The sequence below is a fragment of the Spea bombifrons genome, chromosome 1, assembly GCF_027358695.1.
Source record: "Spea bombifrons isolate aSpeBom1 chromosome 1, aSpeBom1.2.pri, whole genome shotgun sequence".
Lineage (NCBI taxonomy): Eukaryota > Metazoa > Chordata > Amphibia > Anura > Pelobatidae > Spea > Spea bombifrons.
In genome coordinates this window covers 7,072,707-7,091,237 of record NC_071087.1, presented here as the reverse complement: position 1 = coordinate 7,091,237, position 18,531 = coordinate 7,072,707, and the positions used below count along the sequence as shown (strand labels likewise).

Here is an 18,531-nt window from a genome sequence, read left to right as displayed (position 1 = left end):
ATATTTTCTTAGCATTTGAGAAGCCTCTGCCTCTTATAAATATCTTATAAATAAGCCGAATGGGAAATGTCTGTATTATGAGATATTCATGAATATTCTGTATTTTTAGAGCACTTCACAAGCAGAATAAATGCATGCTGCACCCTGGGCGGGGCTTGGCTGTGGGTGGGCGGGAATGGGCGGGTTCCGCGAGTGATTGACGGCAGCCCCAGGGATGGTGCAGGCACGAGCGCGGAGATCGCTGTGTGCACAGGCAACATGGCGGATCACACAGGGCTCTAGCAACTGCACCCTCCTGCAAATACCCCCCCGGTCCCTAACTACCCCGCGGGGCACAGGGGCACCATGAGGCTGCTGTAGCTCCCTTTGCACCCCGGATCTGTGCGATATGGTTTTTCTCGCAGCCCGTGTCCGGATTGTAACTTCTCCAGGATCCTAACACGCCTTTGCATATTTTTACTCACCCTGGGGGCGGAAAAACACATTTTCCCACCGGTGTCACTGGATCCCGCTGCCAGGGAGGGCAGATCGCTGGATCCCGCTGCCAGGGAGGGCAGATCGCTGGATCCTATATTTGGGAGAGGCATCTTCACTGGATCCCACTGCCTCGAGGGCAGATCACTGGATCCCAGCGGCGGAGCAGTGGGTAAGGATCTGCTTGCTGGTTTATGTTGTATTAATGTGTATCATTTTGCTCCCCCCCCCTCCATTAACCCCTTGTGTGTTTTTTCATTGTTGGGGGGCCTGGTGTGGCTGCTTCAGGCTCTTTGGGGGGCTGCCCTTCCTGTAGCCCCAGGTCGGTGCCTGTGATTAGTGGCCTGGGGTAAGTAGTTGATTGGCATGATGCAGGGAGCGAGTACATGTGTGTGATCCCTGACATCTGTGTTACATGTTATTACTCTGTACATACATGTTAGCCGTGTACGCTGGGGTCTGCGCCCTGCCGTCATACGTGTACAGGTAGGATGTGGCGTGTGCCGGTGGCTCCAGGTATGTTCTCATTTCCAGGCCCTGCTGCGGGGGGTCACTTGTGGATCCCAGCATTACCCAGTTTGCAGTAACCCTTTACATACCGGCGCTACCTGCCCCTTTACCCCTCCGCTCCAAACCTTTACACCCCCCCCCACACACACAGTGGCACCAGCAGGCCCGCTGGCCATTGGCTTATGGAAGGGAGCGTTCCGTTGGCTCCGGCTTGTTGGGATCCGTGTTCCGAGCCCCCCCTGTGATTCACTTTAAGGCACGCTGTTTTTTTTTCTATTATTTAACCCTTGATCTCCCGCAGGGGTAAAGTGGCGTGTGAGAAGTCGCTCTTCTCATCCTCTCGCTGTTGCCATGGATTTGCTCCCTGCCAGCGCCGAGCGGTACATCATATCTCATTCGCCGAGCACTTATTACATCACTGTATGTTGTCAGCACGCCGTAGGGGAAGTCGTGTGTCGATTGCCGTGACGACACGCCGTTTACACACACGGGGTCCGCTCTTATTTTTCGTTATCCTGTGTGTTGATGATGTACAGTCTCGTCTCCGGCACGATGAATGATGTAACGCAGAACCGTTGGTGTGTTCTGAGACTTTAATTTATTGACGTCACAGAATCTAGAAGCCCCGTTAAAGCTGGATCTGATTCTAGACTGCTTTTTGCCCCTTTTAGCCAAATAACGAAGCCATAAAGCGATGGAAGGTGTTTTGGATCATACCATTTACACCCCCCCTCCATTCATTCTGCTCACCTTTACCTGATGTCTGTGTCTTTAAAAGAATTCTGGGGGGGTTTTTTGTTTGTTTTTTTGGTGTTTTTTGGAACGTTCCATTTTTGGTTGGTTCCCAAGTCCCACAAGTACCCCCCCCCCCTTTTTTATATTTTTTATAATGGTATGGAGCATAACATTGTATTGGAGTATAGCGGGATGGACAATTGGATCTCTTCCAGCTGGTGTAGTAACTCTGTTATCCACCCGGCTAGTATTGGGGTCAGTGGGGCTTCATTCACTGATATCAGCACTGGAAGTGAATAATTCTTATAATTACAGAATTATACTCGTCATTCCCATCCCACGCACTCACAGCCAACGCTGACATCAAACCTGGTTCCTCACTAGGCTCGTACCTTTTCTTAATGGACTCGGTGGTCCCCGTATAGCTCTTTGGTGCATTTTATTAACCTTCATGTTGGGGCTTCTCAAGAGCCTCGTCGTATCATCTCACCCCTCTCTACACGATGAAGGTCCAGCCCCATTGAGTTTCTCCTCCGAGATGAGCTGAGTTGTCCCCGGTTTCCCTATGCATTATACAGGGCCACCTCACCTAGGAGAAACCCATTGGGCTTGGGGTAACCATCCAGGCAAACCGACCCTCGGCGAATAAGCCCTCCATCGTGTTCCTCGATCAGCACGATTGTCAGCAGAGTTGGCCCATAAGCAAGGTGTCCACATGGTGGGCCTCCATGTCCATGTCCTGCGCCTTCACTTGGTTTTAGTGCTTGGGTTGCTTTAAGTAAAATGGATTTGGCTGGATTGGCCCAAGAGAAGATGGAGTCGAAAGCGATACGTTTTATCGGGCCTACATGGAAGAAGATAGTCGCATCATGTCTAGAACCTCGGAGGTCTCTTCTCTAGATGAACGCATAAGTGACTTTACTTTTACTTTTCTTTCTTTTTCTGTGTTCGGTCACCATTTAGAGAACGATCGAAGACGCCCCCCGTGGTGCGTATGTCCAGGAGCATTGGTTCTGTCCATAGATGGTTCGGCCCGCTGACCTTTGTTCATACCTCCCAAGTGTCCCTTTATTGAAAGAACAGTCCATCCCTCCTAACCTGGCACGTTTCATTTATTCTTGACTCCCAATTCACAAACAGTCTCGGAAAAAGGGTCTCGGTAAAGCCCTGCGCCGCAGCTAAATGCCCCCAATTTAACCCTTTGTAACGTCGCCGTGCTTTTTACCTCAATTTTCCCGTTCAGGCCGGGTGGAGCTCCCGTGGTTTTCTTCTGTGGGGTTCTGTAAGCAGATAATAGAAAAAACTTCTAGTTTCTGTATCTGTTTCATAAATGGCGTCTTCTGCCTCAAAACCACATCCCCTTTCCTGCTGTTGGTAGCGGGGCGCCGGCTGGTAGTAGCGGTCTCTCTCTGATCTTGGTGTCCCCTATAAGAGACCTCCATATATGCACTATATATCCCCCCCCCGCCAACACTGCAGTCTAGTGGTCCAATGAGAGGCAGGAATGTGATCCCATTGAAATGAATGGGAGCACTTTCTGTGCATGCGCTGCAGGGGATCTCGCTGACCAAGTCCTGTGCGAGCCGCTGCTGGATCTGGCGGGTGGGGGGCTATACTGTGCATGTGCGCTGCTGAACAGGAGGGGAGTTCAGATCGCTTGCTGAGGGGAGTTAATAGAGGCAGATTCTGTTATATCCCCACATGCACTTGCAGGGGGTATACATAATTTAAAGGGGGCACTAATCCCAACTTCTACCCCCGGTGAATTGGCGCATGCACAGTATCCATTATCCAATGTCCCGGGCACTGGAGAATGAAACCGGGACAGAGAGCTGGGCGAAATCGGGACTGTCCCTCTGAAAGCAGGACAGTTGGGAGGCATGATTGCAGAGCATACGATGGCCGGACTATCTCTTTATGCGTAGGAATGAAAGCCGGGGCTTGTGCTGCCGCGGGGGGCCGGAAGGACGTGCTGCCCCCGCACTTGATTGTGATGCGTCCCACGTGTTGTGGGGAGAAGGGGCGATCCGGGCGGGGGGGGGGGGCGTTGTCTGGCTGATCACAATCCTGAGATCCTGCGATTCTATGAAGGATCGGAAGGGAAGCGTTTGGGGCCTTGTGGCCGTTATTTTACATCTATTAGCGTTGTTGTCATGGTGATGAATACACCTTATGACGTCATTGTCCGTGTGTGACATATATACACACACAATCTGTTAATGTAAATATTGCTTTTCTTACCTTTTTTTTTTTTATAATGGCGAGGCGTTTGTGATGTCATAACGTGTGGTTTTGACATCACTCCAAGGAATATGGGAATGTCTGGTGACATCACTCGTCACGCCCTTTGCCCGCTTGTGATGTTTGCCCAACGTCACGTGAGTTTGATGCGTGTGTCTTCGACCGCAGGGATGTCTGAGAGCGATCCCGATGAACTCGGGTCATGTGACTGCTGAGTGGTCACATGACACAGCGTAGCCTCTCCATTCTTATTTTACCCCAAAAAGTGGATGGGGCAGGAATGGCTCCCAGGCCCGCAGGTTTGTTAAAGGGACAGTCCCGCCGTCTGATGCCCTGTAATGCATGTAGTAGCTGGGTGGTCCCATTAAATGTTAGGGGGGGGGATTCTACAGGTTCCCCCCCCTCATTTCCTTCTTTGCCGGAGATGTGATTGGCTGAGGACATCTCCCTTTGACTTCAACTGGAGCGATTTCCTGCCACTGATTGGCTACTTGAAGTTGGACCATCCAAGAGGAAGGAGGCTGCAGCAGCAGTGCTGCTGCTTCTAGGTCAGTTTTTTGTTTTGTTTTTGTTTTAGGGCTGCGTTAACTCTTTACTGGGCGTATCAGGGACATTAGACTCTCCCTTTCACAGATTGGGGGGGGCATTTTCCCACCAACACTGTTCAGATGTTTCGGATTTATGTTGTAACCTCATCATTATTTATCAGTCTAACGAGCGAGGAGTTGACTGAGGCCGTTATACCTTAATCTGCACGGAGTTTAAACCGAGCGGCACATTGTGGAAGCTCATGGAGCCCCCCCTGTACAGCACCGAGGCTGGGGTATCCCGCGTTTAGGGACGTGGCAGGCAGATCCCACTTGGCCCTCAGTCGTTGATCTCGTCTTAGATTCAGGAGCCGTATGTCTATCCCATGCATGTTTAATACCCTCACTGTATTACCCTCTACCACTTCTGCTGGGAGGCTGTTCCACTTATCTACCACCCCCCATGTTATATGATTCCCCAAACATCCAACGATGAATGTCCGTTCTGGCCAAACATCCACCAAGCGAAAGGGTCGCCCGCTTTCCGCTGATCCCGTGCCGCCGCGGTAACAATGAGCTTTTTATGCAATGCTTTCTGGAAACCGGGGTTTGAAAAGTCAGCAGTCATGGCTTGCGAGGCTCGGGCCTCATTGTAGCTACACGAGAGCGTTCTGGGTGCAAAACTGCTTTCCCCGTCTCTTTTATTATGTTGTCCTGGTTGCTCACGCATGACACCGGGGGGGGGTTTGGGGTACGGCGTTGGGTGGTCAACGCTGATCTGCGCTCACCCAAACCGCGTCGCTTTTATTTGTTACACCAGATAATTCCGGCGAGATTTTTTTTTTTTTTTTTTCACGTATAAATAATTGAAATATTTATTCAATAAACATAGAAAAAAATGTATTATAAAAATATTAAACACAGCCAGAATTAAAAATAAACCGAGTAATTCTAGCTTTAAAAAAAAATAAAAACAATTTTAAATAAAAAATTAATAAAAAAAATAAACAATTATATATAAATATGAAAATAAATAATAATAATAATAAAAAAACCTCTTCTTAGCTCCAAATAAAATAGCAATTTTCAAAGTTCCAGGATTAAAATTTTATTAGTATTGAGTTTTTTTTTTTATTTTTTTTATTTTTTTTTTTTTATACAATTTAAGATTCAGCAGCCAATCCGCTCGGGGCTGTGGGCCGAACGTTCCACCTGTTGGGCCGGCCCCCGTCTCGCTGGACGTTTTGTTGTGTTGGTTGCAGCAGGTGGTAGGTTACCTTTTGGTTCGCTGTTGCGGTCAGATGATTGGAGAGAAGATCCGGCTCGTTGTGATGTGAGTGTAGACAGCAGGACGGCCAAAAATGTAAATTGAAACAAATCTCCCAAATCGTAATGAATATATTGCTTTCCAGATGTAAACGATCAGCAGGATGCCCTCCACCCTACGCCCTCCACCCCTCTCCATGGTCATGTTATGAAAAGATTAGATGTAGTAAAAAAAAAAACAAAAAAAAATACAACCCCCCCCCAAAAAAAAGCTATAAAAACAAAACAAAAACCCCCCAAAAGTTATTTTAAAAAAAAAATGTATTAGAAAGAAGAGAATGAAATAACGAGAGGGGGGGGCAGGGAGGCTGCGTGTGCCCAGAAAGCGGCCGATACACTGATGAGGACCACCCCAGGAAACCCCCCGGGGTCATTGTTCTTAAAATAGCAATGGAAAAAATGCGTTCCACTGTGTATTGTCTGTGTATGCACATGCATACTTCCCAAGTGTCTCCATTCAGAAGGGCCAGTCCCTCCGTGGGCCCTTCTCTCCTCGCCCTCGTTTCTAGGAGCGCAGAATGTTTGCCGGGTGTCACATAACAGCCACAATAATGGGTATAAAACAGCAGAAAATGGTTATCATTTATTGATCATATATATCGCCATCATATTCCGCAGCGCAGTACAACGGGTAAACAGGACCTGCCGTATAGTGTATTTACAGATAAGTGAGGAGAGCCGTGCAAATGCGAGTGAAATAGCGAAATAAACTTTTATGCTTATTTTCATTAGCCGCGACTTCTCGCCACGTGCCTTTTTATTGCCTCTCATGGAGCAGATCGTTTCTTCTACTGCGTGGCCCCCGCCGGATACCCGTAGCCAATAGTGTAAGAGTACAGCGCGTGGGACATGTACGTCGTCTTATCGGCTACTGGCCGTAAAGTGCCAGAGTCAGTTTTAATCCCCAGCCTATCGCTGTCACTTAAAACAAGTGTCCCCTTAACGTCGCGCATGTCCCTCGCACGCCTCGACCAAGTGAAAGGGGGCGTATCTACTAAGCCTGGAGTCTGTATACTAATTGATCAGTATAATGTATAGCAGACTGGACCCCCCCCCCATTTAAAGTTTCAATTTAAATTATATATTTATCTTTTATATTCTTTCCCATTAATATGCCGGGACAAGCAGTAGTAGCCTTTGCCCACTGAGCTAGCACTCTGCGTTGTCTGTAGCAGGAAGGAAGTGAGGGTTTCTTTTTCCGTCATCTGCTAATAATCGTGGCCTGTTCTGGATGACGCTTCTTTCTGTGGCTGCCGTCTGTAATAATTGGGCTTAGACTGGGGATTTGGCTTCATGACGGGGGGGGGGGGTGGCTTGGCCCCTGTTGGGTAGCCCTGGGGGGGCAGGATGCTGCTTATTGGGGGGGGGTTTATGTGTAACCCTTTACATGCCAGCATCGGGTAGTGGAGAGGACGCCTGGGTGGGATCGGCTGCTCAAAGGGTTAATCACGGATCGGCGGCTCAAAGGGTTAATCACAGAGCGTCTCGGCAGGAATCCCCCGTAATAAAGTCCGGGCCGGGTTACAGGAATCCCGCTTGGACGCGCCGGCGCTGTCATTTGATGGTCAGACCAGGAAACTCTGCTCACCGCAATTACATGTTGCGATGCCGGGTGTTCCCAGTGGGGTTTTGGTCGTTTTTATACAAATATCCGTTTTTTTATTATTATTGGAGTAATCTGGATGGTGATGTCATCTCAATAAAGTGTTTTTATTATGTAGTTTAATGGGTTTTTTTTTCTTGCGAGAGGGCACGCTGTTTATTCACTAAAAGCCTTTGCAGAAGGATTCTAGCTTCACTGCCTTGTGAGGTCTCGGCCCTGATGAGCTGCTTCTGTGGCAGAGTCGCTGGGATGAGCAACACTAAGTTACAGCATGTAACTCGCACGGGAGAAGCGGGTCTGAAGGACGTCCCCGGGAACTTTCCACAGACGGGGAAAAATAGTGCAGTAACAAACACGGAATGTGCCGGCTGATCGGCCCCATTCGGCCCCTGTCTGGTCGCCCGTTTCTCCTCCTGTAGAGACTCAAACCTTAATCAGTCGTTGGTCTAAATCAGGAGCCGAATGCCTATCCCATGCATGTTTAATCCCCTCACTGTATTAACCTCTACCACTTCTGCTGGGAGGCTGCTCCATTTATCAACCACCCTTGACAAAGGGGTCATACGTTTAGCTGGCCAAGCGCCGTCTATGCTATGTGTAGATACTGTGTCCCCGTACAGTAATGTGCGCGCGGTCTCTGCGTGAGAGCGCTTTGTCGGTATCCGTGGGGTCTCGGTGTGAGCGGGTTGGCCGGGCTCCGCGTGTGATGTCACCGTGTCTTTGATGTGTTGACATTCCTCTACATGTTCCGGGCCGCCTGCCGTTCGGCGCTATGGTAACTTCTGTTAACTGTTTGCGCGCCAGCCTCCACTGCTCGGTGTTTTTATGGCCCGTCTCTGCATTTTGTAGGTGTGATTTACCTCCCTCCCTGTCGCCTACCCCATCTCTACTACCTTTAACAATGCTTTAATGCCACGTTTCTGGTACTTTTGATTGTTTTATAGCGGGGCGGGGGGAGGTTAGGGAGAAGCTGCAGCTGCTCTGCACGGTGTTCTAATGATTATTGCCAATGATTGGCTGCTTTCCGGCGGCTAACAATGAACAGACCCCCGGCGGCAGTGTATTTATAAATATATTATTTTTATTTTCTTGCATGGGTAACATCTGGTTTTCGGGGGGGACATATAGTAACGGGGGTAATAACGGGGTATTTAGTGATAAATAGATGGACGAACAGCTAATGGACTTGGTGTAACCCAGCCTGGTGCGCGAAGAGTTAGCGCTTGGGGTCAGAAAGTCGTTGCTTTGTTGTAGAAACCCGAAGGATACCGAAGTCTCTTTCCCGGGTCAAACAGCAGCATTTCGGGATCCCATCCGTGATTTTTGGGATTAAGGCGACTACTTTTACCCTGATATAGTCTGCATAAAGGGTTAAAGTTGTTGATAAAATACCAACGTTTCCATGTTACGGTAGATCTAAGAAGACGTGGTGTCTGTCCCCCTTGCTTCTAGGTCAGCGTCGGGTGGGCTTTCCTCGCGCTTCCCTCTGGGATCTCCCGGGACCAGGAAGGTGATGGGTTTGCTGGGTGAGGGCGTCGCTCTGTATTGGGGTTAAAAGCTGGGCTTTTGGTTTCTCCTGCGTCGTGCGCTCCGGCCGCTCGCTGAAGCCCTCTGCTCACCGAGTTGAGTCACGGCAGAACGGACCGTCTGACTCACCAGAAAATTAGCCGTCAATCGGAACTGCTGTAGGAAATTAAGTGTGATGGGGGGGGGTCGGTACTTAATAATTTTCCCTCTGGCTGACTCATGTTAGCCACTTTTAGGCTTTGGCTAAATATCATCACCCTCAGCCTGAGTACATCAGTGTAACAATATATCTCGACTTTAATTTTAGTTGCCACATTCTGTTTGGCCTCTTCCTATCTTGAAAAGAAGCCCCTGTGTGAGTTAAAGGGACACAACGGCCACCATATGCCCCCAATGCACTGGGGAGGGGGCTGCAGAATGACTCTTTATGCCCCCCTCCCGTCCTAGACAATGCAGTTCTTCTGCTTCCGGCATCCACTATGCTCGTGGTCCTCTTTCTTTCTTCCTTTTCTTCGCTTTCCTTCCTTCCTTTCCTCGCTTTATTGCCTCGCTTTCCTTCCTCCCTTTCCTCACTTCCTTCCTTCCTTCCTTCCTTCCTTCATTCCTTTCCTCGCTTTCCTTCCTTCCTTCCTTGCTTTCCTTCCTTCCTTTCCTCGCTTTCCTTCCTTCTATCTTTCTTTCCTTTCCGGATACCGTGATAATAGAGCAGATCTGTCAGCCTCGTTGATGAACATCTCTGTCGTTCGTTGGGAGTTATGATGTATGGATGGCGGAGGAAGTAGAGGCACCGTGAAGGATTTATCCGCAGAACGCTTACAAACCATAAGCTTTAGCCGGTCGTTTGTATAAGAAAGGGTTAAGAATGTCTGACTCCTTATATCCCTGCCGTACAGTTGGCCCTTTCATGACATCAAATTCCAGCCGCCCGCTGGCTTATGACATCATATCCCGGCGCTCAGATAGAAGGGATGATGTATTTATGAAGGGATGTCTCCGGCTCTGTTGGGACGTGCTGGTGTTGCATTGTGGGAAATCTGCCCCGGCTGTGACTTTTCCCCAAAGCTTAGTAAAGCGGGACGCTTTTCTTCCAGTTGTTTTTCCCTCCCAGTTGTTTTTCCCTCCCCGTCCTGTCCGGCAGCTTTCTGACGGATAGGAAATCTTTCATTTCCAAACACGTGTCCCGGCCGCAGAAACAGATGCCGGTCGCGCATGAAGCCCCCGCTTGTCTCCAGGCAGCTGACGCGGAAATGTTATAGATGTCTTTAAGTAAAGTGCCGTGAATAAGATGATTGTGATTCCGGGATGGCGGGACGTCCCGTGTACTGCGCGCTCGGCGTCGGAACCTTCTGGAATATATGCGGGAGATCAATAATTAGCATCCGCTTCCTGCTGGAGTCGTTTTACTTTCCATCTCCCCGTAATGGCGCTCCCAGTCTACATTACACACAATTCCCAGCTGCGTTCGGCAAGCGATCTATAGGATTGTGTGGACTGGATTCCTTCCGGCTTCTACCGCATCCTTCCTTTCCTCGCTTTCCTTCCTCCCTTTCCTCACTTCCCTTTCCTCACTTCCTTCCTTCCTTCCTTCCTTCCTTCATTCCTTTCCTCGCTTTCCTTCCTTCCTTCATTCCTTTCCTCGCTTTCCTTCCTTCCTTCCTTCCTTCCTTCCTTGCTTTCCTTCCTTCCTTTCCTCGCTTTCCTTCCTTCTATCTTTCTTTCCTTTCCGGATACCGTGATAATAGAGCAGATCTGTCAGCCTCGTTGATGAACATCTCTGTCGTTCGTTGGGAGTTATGATGTACGGATGGCGGAGGAAGTAGAGGCACCGTGAAGGATTTATCCGCAGAACGCTTACAAACCATAAGCTTTAGCCGGTCGTTTGTATAAGAAAGGGTTAAGAATGTCTGACTCCTTATATCCCTGCCGTACAGTTGGCCCTTTCATGACATCAAATTCCAGCCGCCCGCTGGCTTATGACATCGTATCCCGGCGCTCAGATAGAAGGGATGATGTATTTATGAAGGGATGTCTCCGGCTCTGTTGGGACGTGCTGGTGTTGCATTGTGGGAAATCTGCCCCGACTGTGACTTTTCCCCAAAGCTTATTAAAGCGGGACGCTTTTCTTCCAGTTGTTTTTCCCTCCCAGTTGTTTTCCCTCCCCGTCCTGTCCGGCAGCTTTCTGACGGGATAGGAAATCTTTCATTTCCAAACACGTGTCCCGGCCGCAGAAACAGATGCCGGTCGCGCATGAAGCCCCCGCTTGTCTCCAGGCAGCTGACGCGGAAACGTTATAGATGTCTTTAAGTAAAGTGCCGTGAATAAGATGATTGTGATTCCGGGATGGCGGGACGTCCCGTGTACTGCGCGCTCGGCGTCGGAACCTTCTGGAATATATGCGGGAGATCAATAATTAGCATCCGCTTCCTGCTGGAGTCCTTTTACTTTCCATCTCCCCGTAATGGCGCTCCCAGTCTACATTACACACAATTCCCAGCTGCGTTCGGCAAGCGATCTATAGGATTGTGTGGACTGGATTCCTTCCAGCTTCTACCGCATCTGCTGGAATGCCATTCCATGCGTACTTCATTAGTTTGAATGTTAGCTGACCCCTGGCTTTGGAGTTTGACCTCTAGTCCAGCTATTGGTTTTTCTTTGAATTGGGCTTCCTTTACCTCTAACCCCGGGTCACAAAGGCTCCTTGTTCAGTGTGTGTGTGAATGTAGATGGGGGTGTGTGTGTGAGAATGTAGATGTGTGTGTGTGAGAATGTAGATGGGGGGGTGTGTGTGTGAATGTAGATGTCATTCCAGGGGGCCAATCGGCAAATGCTTGGGGCGCTTCGGCACCAGCCAAAAAGGAAACGAGGAGCCCGTATATATTTATTATTTATTATTATTATTATTATTTATTTATGATCCCTTTACTCGCCCCGGGTTCTGTATAAGCGTTGAATCGGTGGAGCGATCCCGCCCATGTCCGTTTGGATGCCGATGCCGGCACTTTGTCCATCGCTGAGTGTCCTGCCATTAGCTGCTCGTCATTAATTAATCATTTCCCCACGGAGCGTGATTCAGCAGAGCGGCCCTCCGGGGCCTGACGCAGGCATCTGCTCCTCCGTCCAGTCGGATGTTACTCATTTCCCGACGCCCTTCTCCCCCCCCCTTAGCCGGACGCATGCTGGGGGATGCTGCATCCCTCCACGATGCTGATCGAGACTGCCGAGGCTTGCCGTAGTAGAGTCTTAAGGGAGGTTTGGGTGGAATGCGGAGGAATTCCTATCGATTGACTCTCGGAAGCCTTTTACTGCTCAGTTATATGATGTCATACACCTACTGTACTATGTCATTCCTCCATGTGTCGGCTGCTGTCTTTGAGACCCCTGGCCTACCTGCCCCGGGGGTCTTTATGCTAGGGGTATATTTATATTGAAGACCTCTGCTTGGAACTTTCTTTGTGGCCGATGTTAATGATATGAACAGGACGTGGCTTTCCTTACGGAGTCGTCGCTTCAAGAACGGCCTCTGGGGGTGAGAATCCCTCATTGTGTTAACCTCTACCGCTTCTGCTGGGAGGCTGTTCCACTCATCTACCACGCTCTCGGCAAATTAAAACCTCCTTACATTACATCTAAGCCCCTGCGATCCCTTGTATATAGCAATAATGTAATTTTGTCGATTATTTGGAACCTGCTTTTCCTTTTAAAGAATACGGTCTATATAAGACGATGTCGCGCATGCTGAGGTTTCCTGAGGTCACTCGTGACCTTATCAGCCCTTTTTGTTATCGGTGTCGCGTTGGTGGCTTTCCAGAGGAAGCTCGTGTGACTCACTATTCGTGTTCCCGCAACGTGCCCCAAACCCACGCGCTCTCTTCGGGACACGAGCTGTTTACTGCGCTCTAAGCGCTGCTACGGAGGGACGGTCTCGCCGCGGCCCCCGCTGTCTTATTTTGGGGTTAATGGCGTCTTTTGAGATGCCCACAAAGTATTAACGCCGTCACGGTACGACAAGCTAGTGTTATGCGCCTTTTTCTATATGTGTAGCTGCCGGTTGGTCGGCGGTGATGCCGGTCATTGGTCCATTTTCAAAGTACCCCTTTATGAATGCATGGGGGGCATTATGGGTAATCTCCCCGTGTGCAGCTGTCAGATCCGGCACTAGACTGGGGACCGCAGTAGCAGCCCTTTTACTGCCGCTGATTGGCTGTTTTATGTGGCCAATCAGTGGCAACAATTGTCAGACCGAAGAGGAGGGCGGCAGCTGCAGGGCTGCTGTTTCTGCCGTAGGTAAGTGTGTTTTGTGCCTGAAGAATGGATATTAAAGTAGTCGCCGGGTATTTTTATATGCCGGTGACCAATTATGACCTGCTTTTGGGTAATTTTATATAAAGGGGACCAGGAACAACGGCACGTGGAATGGATTGCAAGCTCTTTTGCCTGTACAGTGCTTTGGTTTTCCAGTGGCGTTGAGGTAGAATGAAGGGGGCAAAAAGGGGCAGGCGCCATATGTCCAACGGGAGTTATCACGCATGTGGAGGGATTCTGGGGCTTACCACAAAAAATGACCAATCAGCTGTCATATCCATTAACACGTGTCCCGTGATGTAAGTCTGTCCGTCCGTGTCCTTCAAGCCCTAGGTTATCAAATGCTCTTCTTGTAGGGTTCTAGGCTGCTTTTGGTCAGGACTTGGTCCTGAAGGCTTCAAGCTGGTGGGGATTTTAGGAACAGACTGCGGTTCTGCTGAGATGTTCTCATGTTCTCCAGGAGCTTCTGGTACCGTCTGTGATTGTTCCCCGCGGTGCCCACGCGTGCTCTACAGTGAGCCGGGCGAGAAGCCACAGCGTAGAGAGTGCCCGGAGTGTTCTGCGCGGGACACGGCTGGTTCCGCTCCAGTTGGCTCCGATACGCTCTACGCAGTCGTTCCTGCCAGATCCCGCAAGTGCCCCCTCCTATAGACGACACTCTGCCCGTGGAACGCACTCCTCCAGCTCCTTGTTCAAACGCATCTCCTGCGGCTTCCACCCACGTGGTGAGACCAGCATGTGCAGTAGGCGCTCCCATTGATTTCACTGGCACCGTTTTCTGGGCAGGAACAGGTTAAAGCTGCTTGTTGGCCCCGTTACAGAAACGACTCATCAAAAGGTCCCTCGGAAAAATGATCCGACGACCGCATGAATGAAAGCGGGCATTGAGGATTCCTCATCGTTGGGTTGGACGCTGTCATCCGATTGGTGGATGCAGACCTTCGCGGTATCTTCCTCTGGTCACATGCCTGGTGGTCGTTGCAGGTGGTCCGTAGGAGGGCAGCAGCTGCGAGATATCACGCTTTCGCTGCGACGGCTGCCAGCGTTCCTGGAAGGCGTTCCTTTGCCTCTACTACGCTCTAGCAGTTTAAAGAGACAGCCTGTGGTACCGTTCAGCCTGTACGGCGCATGTACAATCGTATGCCTCTCCTGCAGGCGTTAAACATACTGCCGCAGGAGGAGAAGAGAGCCTATGAGCTTACAATCTAATTAACCCCTTCAGGACCGGGATTTTTAAGCTAGGGTGTCGCTAAAGGACCGGAGCCGTTTTTGTGTTTTTGCCATGTCTTTCTTCAACTGTAATTTCTCTCTTATCAAGTGGTGCACCCACACAAATCATATATCAGCACAAGTAGGGCTTTCATTTGAAACCATATTAAGCTGGGTAGTACATTGTTTTATTTGAAATAAACTGGAAAAAGTGGGGGGGAAATGAAAAAAACGCATTTTTTTACAGTTTTGTATACATACAAATTGTACACACATTGAACCAATGGGAAAAAATTATCCCAAATATATTCATTAAGTTGTCCTGATTTGGAAACCACCCAACATGGCCAGGATTTTTATCTATTTTGACCAGTATAGGGCAAATATTGCAAGGCATGCATTACGTTTTTGAAATGTAATTTTTTTCAAACTTGGCATGGTAGTCTAATAACTGCAATAGTTGTCACAGATACTGATTATCCCCCCAAAATTATATGTTTATGAACAGTAGATAAGTCAAGGTGTACAACTAGGGTCATTTTGACACTTTTCAAACAGGGATTTTATCGCCAATTGCTGCCAAATTTTGAGGTATTTTTATATTTTTTTGGTTTTTTTTGCATATGTTGCAATGTTGCTTTAGATTTTATATTATATTTTGTATAGAATTTGTGCAACTGCAGAAAAAAACACCAAATTGTGTTCACCAACATCCCCCGGTTCCAACAAGGCCTCACCTGCATGGTTCATGCAATTTTTGAGGAAGCTATGAGGGCAAAACTGGAACATGCGCATTTTCGTTTTCACATTTGGAATTTTCAGAAATTGGTTTCCTGGGCCCATATCCCATTTGGGACATTTTGGAAGCCCCCCCACTGTAAATTACCCCATAAAAGTATATATTTATGAACAGTAGACGAGTCAAGGTGTTCAACTAGGGTAGTTTTGACAGTTTTCAGCCAGCCATTTCTTCACTGATGTCTGCCAAACTTCACAGGGACATTATTTTATTGCATTTTTAACGCATACATTTCAATGTTGCACTGAATTTCTTGCACACCATAAGTGCAACAGTGGAAGAAAACACCACATTTTGTTCACCAACATCCCATGAGTCCAACAAGGCCTCACATGCATGGTTCATGCATTTTTTTAGGAAGCTATGAGGGCAAAACTGGAACATGTGCATTTACATTTTTTAAAATATTTTTTTCATCAGATTACTTGTAAGTGACAGGTTTAGGCCGCTGACATCAATCAGGGAGAACGATCAATAATCAGCGACTTAAAATGTCACCGACAAGTGATCAGGTAATAATTATGATTTTTTCATTTATTAATAATTTGTGTTTTTTCATAATTACCCTAGATGACCCCTCTCTCTTTGTAGAGCAGGGTCATCCATGGGCTGCCATAATGATCCGATCACTCCTATTGGCCAGGAGCGATCTGATCAGCCCAGCATTTGACCTGGAAGCACCCTGGACTTTCAGGTCAGTGCTGTTATTTTTTTATTATTATTATTATTATTATTTTATTAATTTTTTTAAATTATTTTTTATTTTATTTTTTTTATTATTATTATTTTTTACATTTTTTTTTAACTCTTTCAATGCTGATGCTCCATTGAAGCACAGCATTGACTGGTATTTAGTCCCCACAAGCTTGTGGGGACTAATATTAACCCTTGCAATGCTGCGATGGGGGTCATACACAATCGCAGCATTGAAGGGGTTAATTGAGGAAGAGGGGGGGTAGGGGTTAACTGAGGAAGGGTGAGGGTGGGGGGGCTGGTCTCCACACTCATGTGGAGACCAAAGAACCCCGTCTCCCTGTCCCTGAAGCTGCCTCTGGCAGCTGGGACACAATCTCCAACAGACTGGAGATTGTAGGGGAGGAGTCTCTCTGATCAGTCCTACAGGACTGATCAGAGGACTTCTGGGGCTCGTTTTTGCTGTTGCTGGTCTGCCTGGAGACCACCAGCAGCAGAGCCCCCTACAAAACGGAAATTAACCCCTTCAATGCCGCGATCGCGGCATTCAATGCCGCGATCGCGGCATTGAAGGGGTTAACGCTGCACTGACGCTCTCAAGGAGCGATCAGGCAGCAGGGGGGTGTTGGATCAGGTCCCCACACTTGTGTGGGGACCCATTCAACACCCCCCCCTTTCCCTGAAGCTGCCTGTGGCAGCTGAAACCGCGATTGCAGATCTTTCTGCAATCGCTGTTTCTGCCTACAAAATCACTCCGTGGGAGTGATCGTAGGCTTGGGGGCGGGTTTAGAGAGGCTGTGCTGTCTGCCCAGAACTCCTGGGCAGACAGCAGCAGCAGCGCCTCCACGATCACCGCGATCGTGGTGATGTGGGGGCGTTTTTTGGAGGAGACGTACCTGGTACGTCCCGGTCTACCGGTGACCAGTAACCAGGAAGTACCAGGTACGTTCCGGTGCTGAAGGGGTTAAACCGTGGAATTCTAATTAACCCTTTCAAGACTTTAAAAATACAATAACATCAACATCTCATGTGATCTGATTCGGGAAGAATAAGAGTGATTTTAAGATGAATGAAATGGCGTTAAAATAGCGCAATGTACTGAAGGTGACTGACCCTCGGGGTTCCAGCATGCGCAGCTCCCAATTCAGGCGCTCTGAATTCCAATACGCGTGATGCGTGCCAACAGATAAACCTGGGACAGTCGGCAGCTATTTATATTCTGAACCAAGGGTGACACGATGACAATATATGGTGTGCGTAGAGCCGGATACCATCGTTTTGTTGGGTTTTTTTTTCCTCCCCTCTCTTGGATCCTCGGACTCTTTGAAGCCATTAACTCGGGTAAAATAAACAAAAAGAGATTATTTCCAGATGGATCAGGGCTGCGATCGCACAGGCTGGTCGCGAGGCAATATTGTTATATAGCACCATCAAATTCCGTAGCGCTGTACAATGGGTCTCCATTAGCGTTCAGTTGAGATACATGGAATCTCAACTTGCGCAATGCCGTGGTGCTCGCCAACCGGCAAGTTCATGGCCACGACCGGACCAGTTACCCCAGAATGCGATAAGAAGGGGGATTACTCGCCCCGCCGGTGTTTGTCGTAACTAAACGCGGCCCTGAAGTTCTGCGTGTTTTGCGAGGGAACCGGTGAGCCGTTCCGGAAGGCCGATGGTTGCATTAAATCACGATGTGGTTAGTCGAGTAAACGCGGTTCCAAGAAAGCCTTCTGTTAGTACGAAATGGGCGGAATAAAGCGTTTCCTTCGTGTTAACCGGTAGCCGCACGCTTCCTGTGCTCCTCGAGACGGGTTATTAACGGCTGCTCAGAATAGATCGCTTTCCCCGAGTCCCGTCCACGCCGGGGTCTGGACTTCTGTTCCGTCGGCCGACCGCTTTGATGATTTGGTGGGGGTGGAATGGACTGGATCGTACGCCCCACATGGGGGGGATAGTTTTAGTTGTGGGTCTGAGCTGGCGCCCGTAGAATAGCCGTATGGGTGGGAGAAGCAGTCTGTATGACTGAAAAATTACCTATATATTGTGATTTTATTCAAATTATTATTTTTTATTTGGTTTTATTTTAATTTTTTTTTCTATTGCTTTAAAAATAAGAATTGAGGAGCAAATCTTTATGATAAATGCTGGGATTTTTTTTTTTTAATTTTTTTTCCCCGCTTAGTATGATTTAGTCCGGGATCAAATCACTCAAATAATCAATATTACCGTATATGGTGAGCTTTTTAGATCGAAGACTGATTTTTAATAGACTTTTTCTCTTTTTTCCTGTTATCAGTCGCTTCCCTTTTCCCTGTTTATATGATCAAAAAAGATAATTGTCGGACGGGTCGTGAAAAATTTTCACTGTTTTACACAAGAAAACCTAAAATTAGGCTTCCGATGAATTATTGGTTCACATCTACGTTTATTGAAAGGAAACCATGTAGTGCGTTTGGCTTTTTCTTTAAGGGATGTTGAAACTTCTTTTTAACTTTTTGTAAAATGTGTTTTTTTTGCTTTCTTTAAATGAGATTCTCTTCAGAAATCTTGCAGATTTTGATTTTCTTCTGTTTCATAGCTTGTAG

General features: G+C 48.2%; 1 protein-coding gene across 2 annotated transcripts in view; it reads left to right on the top strand.

Annotated features, from left to right (window-relative positions):
* Positions 1-224: 224 nt before the first annotated feature.
* Positions 225-18,531, top strand: part of PTPRA (protein tyrosine phosphatase receptor type A) — a 58,017-nt gene continuing 39,710 nt past the window's right edge. For both annotated transcript variants that reach the window (XM_053458122.1, XM_053458121.1), the window contains exon 1: positions 225-646. The gene's annotated coding sequence lies outside the window, so the exon portion shown is untranslated. The remainder of the gene's footprint in view (positions 647-18,531) is intronic.